Here is a 5,955-nt window from a genome sequence, read left to right as displayed (position 1 = left end):
TTTCAGCATCTTCTAATTTGATACTTAATCTTATTAATGTGATTGCTGTCACTATACAAGAAACATTTCATGGATGCACTGGGACGCATCCTCAGTGATGTATCCTGGGATCATTCAATTCAATTCAATTCATCTACAGTACATATATAGCGCCAAATCACAACAGCAGTTATCTCATGGTACTTTACACATGAAGGTCACAAATGAAAACAGACAACCAACTGAAACCCTACATGAGCAAGCACTTGGCGATGGAGGCAAGGAAAAACTCCCATTGGGGAAGAAACCTTGGACAAAACCCAGGCTCTGTGGGGCAGCTGTCTGTCTCCACTGGTTGAGTTGAGGTATAAAAATAGAGTGGAGAGATAGATGGAAGATCATGCCAGAATTCTTAGTCTCAGTCCGAATATAGAGGAGTGTCTCTCATACACGTCAGCGTATCAGTGGTCATTTCTAACTATGCTTTAGCAAAGAGGTGAGTTTTGAGTTTACTTTTAAATACAGTATAGAGAGGGTGTCCCCCGGATTGTGTCGGGGAGATGGTTCCACAACAGAGGAGCCTGATCTCTAAAGGCTCTACCTCCCATTCTACTTTTACAAATTCTATGAGTAGCAAGTAATTGTAAATTCTGGGAGCGAAGTGTTCTACTGGGTCGATAGGGTTCTAGGAGCTCTTTAAGATATACTGGTGCCTGACCGTGTAGTGCTTTATATGTAAGAAAGTTTGAGGCTATCACTGCTAAGAGTGGTAGGGATGCATGGTTTAATGGTGCTATGACACTTTGTTAACCTGCAGAGGCCGGTCGTTACTGTACAGGTGGGCCCCGTGAGCGTTTACGCCTGTGGAGGGGAGGGGAGCGCTTGAACAGCACACTGACACAACTCCGTGTCTGTAAGGTTGCCGTGCAGCGAAAGGGGAGATCAGGCACCATGCACCAATGGCGAAACTGTAGGCATAACGAAGCAATAACAGGCCTGGACGCCACAAACAGCTGGGTCCACATACCTGTCGACTGCAGCACCGGGAGAACGAGACAGCCTGAAGCCAACAACCCGCTGACAATGACACAACCCTAAACTCTACGACAGAAGGGCCACAACATAGCTGCATAGATTTCTAATTGTCATATACAAACAACTGCTGCCTACCGTTTATTTCCTGGGGAGCTGGATTGCACAAGGTGATCAGACAGGGGGCGTACTTCAGCAGCAATGAGCAAGAGACTGGGGACGATAACACAGCCCCTCTTTATAGGGTGCCCTCTGGCGGCGATTAGCTAACAGTCACAGTCAGGCAACACACTAATACGTTGGATGACCAACCTATAGACAAAGTTAGACGTATGAGTCAATTACTTATACTATCGCAGATGTGGCAAACACCTGATCCAGCAACATGACACAGTAACATGATAATAGAGAAATGTGGGTTATTCAATTGATTTGAAATCCTAAAGGTGCATCAGACACCCTTCAATTCAATAGCAGTAAAATGCTTTTTTATAACCCGAAATTCATTTTATAAAACCTAACTGCACCCTTTTCTTCAGAGATTCTGCAGAAAATGATAGATAGCTGCATATAGGAAGCTTTAGAGGTAGAAAGTCAGCTTGTGTGGGGTCAGAAACATTTAATTTGACATTAACATCATTCAAATCCAACAATTCTGTCAAATTGCATAGTGAAAATAACATTTTCATATTGGAAAGTGGCGGCCAGTTTGTAAAATGGTGGACATCTTGAAATTTTCTGTGGCTAACGGGCTTTTTAAAAAAAATGGTCCCTGATGAGTATTCATTCCAATTTTGGTGCTTGCATCACTATTTGAAAGATTGTGTCACTTATCTGCTACACTAAAGTTCCAGGATGATCAGATGTCTTGAATCCTCAGAGGTAATGATCATGTCTGGTCGGAGACTTGTTTTTGCAATGTGTTGTGGGAACCTCAGCTATTTTCCCGGGTCGACCTGCAACTGCCAGTCAGAGGCCGTGTGGAGTAGGCCTGTTGTTAATTGTGGGCGCACCCGGGATTGATAAAGGGGACTGCCTTCTTTGGAGCATGATGATGTTTGCTGGTGTAGATAAGTGGTGTAGGCTATGGTGAAGCTCTCAAAGACTGATTTAAGCACCTGGTCATGGCGCCAACGATAGCGACAATCAGCCAGAGCTTGTGGGCAGCAGCTGAGATGATGTTCTAAAGAGCGTCTTCTCCCTGCAAAGGAGGCAGGAGGGTGTCTCGCTGTGTACCACCATGAATTCTTCAGTGAGGCCACTGAAGGGCAGCTGGAGGATGTTACTCATTCCATACAGTGCAGCTCTGGTGAGACTACGTGGAAGGCCCAGCCACTTCTGAAGAAAGCCACTGATCTTCCTTTCTAGGGACTGCATTGGGACGGCATAGACCAAAAAGGGCCACAGGACTCGGGGCAGGATGGAATGCTGGCAGATCCAGGCTTTAACTCTACCAGGTAGACCAGACCTGTCAACCTTTGTGAGCCAAGCTCCAAGTTTTTCGTTGGACTTCGGGATAGCTGCAGTCTTTCAGGCTGGAGTCAAAGAGCTTCTCCAAACTCTTGACAGGTTTCTTGGTGATGGCTGGGATGACAGTTCCTAAGATGGAAAACCAGAACCAGTCCATCACTTTCCCATTCTTCAGCACCATGGACCTTGACTTGGGGGGCTTAAAACTCATCCTTGCCCAGGTGATGCGTCTCTTAAGTCCTTGCAGGATCCATCTGCACCCTGGGGCCGATGTTGTTGTAATGGTAAAGTCACCATATAGGCTCTTATAGGGGGTTGTCGTACACCTGACTTGGACAGGGGCCCTCTGCATTCCACCTCTGCTGACCTGACCACAACGTTCATGGCAAGAGAGAAAAGAGTAACAGATATGGTACAGCCTGTTATTATCCATCCATCTATCCATCCATCCATCCATCCATCCATCCACCCATCCATCCATCCATCCATCCATCCATCCATCTTCTATGCCACTTAAATGTTTTCTCAATGCGATGCCAGTCTAATGTTTCTGACCCAGAAGTGATCCTCATCCCAAAATTATTGTAGTAATCCAAGATCAGGTCCTTAATCTTACCTTACTGGGAACATGAAGGAGGTGTTGAGCGCTTGTATGGTATGGACCCGTCGGTGTTGTCCATGTCCAATCACAAGACTACTAGGTCACCTCTATTTTCGCGGGCCTTTCTGATGAGCTTTGTAAAAACACCTGTGGGTTCCAGCCGAGAGCTCCAAGGATCCTTCGCTTCTGTACTGATGGGTCGATGTTTGGTTTGGTTTGGCTTGGTTTAATTTTAATTGAACATGTATGCAGATTACAATGGAATACATCTCATGAATCATGTCACAGTTCCACATGTCCAAAAGGAGTAGGAAGAAGCAAAGCTTATTTAATCCTACCCGCAATCCGTTCCACATCTTGTGCAGTACATATTATTCACTTCCTATTCCATGTCATATTATTCCATATAATAATCAATGTGATAATAAATAAATAATAAAAAATAAAACAAGCATGACAGAACAATAAGTATAATAATCAAGACTCTCCTGCCTATTTAGCAAACATCAACTGCTTGTATTGTTTTTTGAATTTGCTTATCTTGGTACATTGTTTTAGTTCCTTACTCAATCTGTTCCATAATTTAATTTTGTATACTGAAATGCTGTGTGTTTTCAGCGTTGTTCTCGTATATACTGTAAATGTTTAAGTTTAATTTTCCTCTAAATCATATTTCTCCTCTCTTATAGAGAAATACTGTATGCTGTTTTAGGTTAACAAGTTATTGTTAACTTTATGCATTATTTTACCAATTTGAAAATTGACTAAATCAGCAAATTTTAATATCTGTGTTTTTTTTTAAAAGAAGTTTGTATGTTCTCTTTGTATGTTCTCTATATATGACCATTTCATCCTTGACCTTTTTGATTAGTTCTTGTGTGCTTTCCCCAGAACAAAAGGCAGTGGTATCATCCGCAAATAATACCAACTTTAAGTCCTTTGTCACTTTACAAATGTCGTTGATATACAAATTGAACAGTTTTGGTCCCAATATTGACCCCTGGGATACTCCACATGTGTTATTTAAATATGAGATGTGTATTCTCCTAGCTTTACAAATTGCTTCCTGTTTGCTAGGTAACTTTTAACCCAATTCAAAACTAATCCTCTGATTCCATACCTTTCTAATTTTGTTGTTAAAATATTGTGATTAATTGTATCGATGTAGATGTAGATGTTCTTGAAGAGAAACTCTGTCAGCCTTTGTGAGACGATGCTGAAAGACATCTTCCCTTCAACACTCAGTAATCCATGGTGTTATCATGTTGTTAAAGGGGAGAAAATCAATGCAGGGTTGCAAGGAACTTTCTTTTTTTTGTTTTTGTTTTCTCTGCCAGGGAAAAGTGTAAGATACTCTTCCTCTTAACTGTCACAAAGTGTAAAAAGAAGTTGTAAAAAAGAACATATGGGCCTCTAGTGTTGAGTTAATCATTAAAATGGACTAGACTACAGTAAGTCCCCAACTAACGAACACAATTGGTTCCAGACGACCGTTCTTAAGTCGAATCGTTCTTAAGTTGGGGAAAAGGTAATATTACCAATGATATAGGTACTACATGTACGTGTATACATATACAGTATATGTGTATGTATGTAAATATTACTTTGGATGCAGTAGTAATATTAAACAAGGATAATTAATGAAAAAAACAATAATAAAAATGATATAATAATACATAATGATAAATGTTATTTACCTTTGAAGAGCAGTGGTCGAGCATACGTCGTTGGTGGTAGTGGTGGAGCAGGAGGAGGAATTATTGAAGAAAGGACAAATCTTCGTCGTCGTTAGACTCCTCTTTGTAATGATAGTGGATGCCATTGGTACAGAAGTCTTCACATGTTTCATAATTCGAACCTTGCCTTTGTAAATTGTTCCTATGGTTGAGCGATTCACTCCATAAGCACGCGCTACATTAGCCATTTTCTCGCCACTCTCCAACTACCTGATGATGGCCACCTTCGTTTCCATAGAAATTGCTTGACGTTTCCTGCCACTACTACTAGCACTTGCACTCGATTTATCAGCCATGATAACGGATAACAAACGTCTCTGTAAAGTATCGAATGGCGTACAAACGGCGTGCTCCGAGATGTTATCAGCGACAAGTGCAGACGAACTGAGAAAGATCGCGTGAGAGGAATGCTGCTACCCACCATTCGTAGCGGCGGAATGGCGCGCAATACAAAAATAGCGCCTTTGTATTTAGAAAAAATTTAAATGACAAAATATGGCAATTTTCGAAAAAAATCATGAAAAAAATAGACCAGTCGGCTTGTGTTCGTATCTACGAGTGTTTGCACGTCGGATGTTCGTTAGTAGGGGACTTAGTGTATTATGTTCCTACTTCTTGGATGGTGTTTGGATGGCTGGAGCAGAACAAAGTGTACAAAAAATAAAGTTCCTTGCGACCCTGCATTGATTTTCGCCCCTTTAACAAGTTTACTGTCCGGAACAAGTACCCTCTTCCTCTTTTTGACCCAGCCTTCGCTCCTCCTCACATTGCGGTCATCTTTACCAAATTAGATTTGCTTAATGCCTACCACCTGGTGCGTATCCTTAATTGTGATGAATGGAAGGTGGCTTTTAACAGTCCACTAGGGCACTTTGAGTACAGTGTCATGCCATTTGGTCTTACCAACGCCCCTGCCATTCCAAAGTCTCATCAATGCTGTGCTACATGACATGATTGGGCGTTTTTATCTTGATGACATTTTTATTTTTACTCCTTCCCAACTCCACCAAGATCCAGACAGTGGTCGCTGTATACGGGACTCTAGCAAAGCTGCGGAACCTCTGAATAAGCTTATATCTTCCAAGGTTCCCTTTGTATGGATCCCTGTGGTCGATGTCACTTTTTGGAGCTTCAAGA

Source organism: Dunckerocampus dactyliophorus, chromosome 1 (assembly GCF_027744805.1).
Source record: "Dunckerocampus dactyliophorus isolate RoL2022-P2 chromosome 1, RoL_Ddac_1.1, whole genome shotgun sequence".
NCBI lineage: Eukaryota > Metazoa > Chordata > Actinopteri > Syngnathiformes > Syngnathidae > Dunckerocampus > Dunckerocampus dactyliophorus.
The sequence above is the reverse complement of the archived record's forward strand: the minus strand, read 5'-3'. Positions refer to the sequence as shown.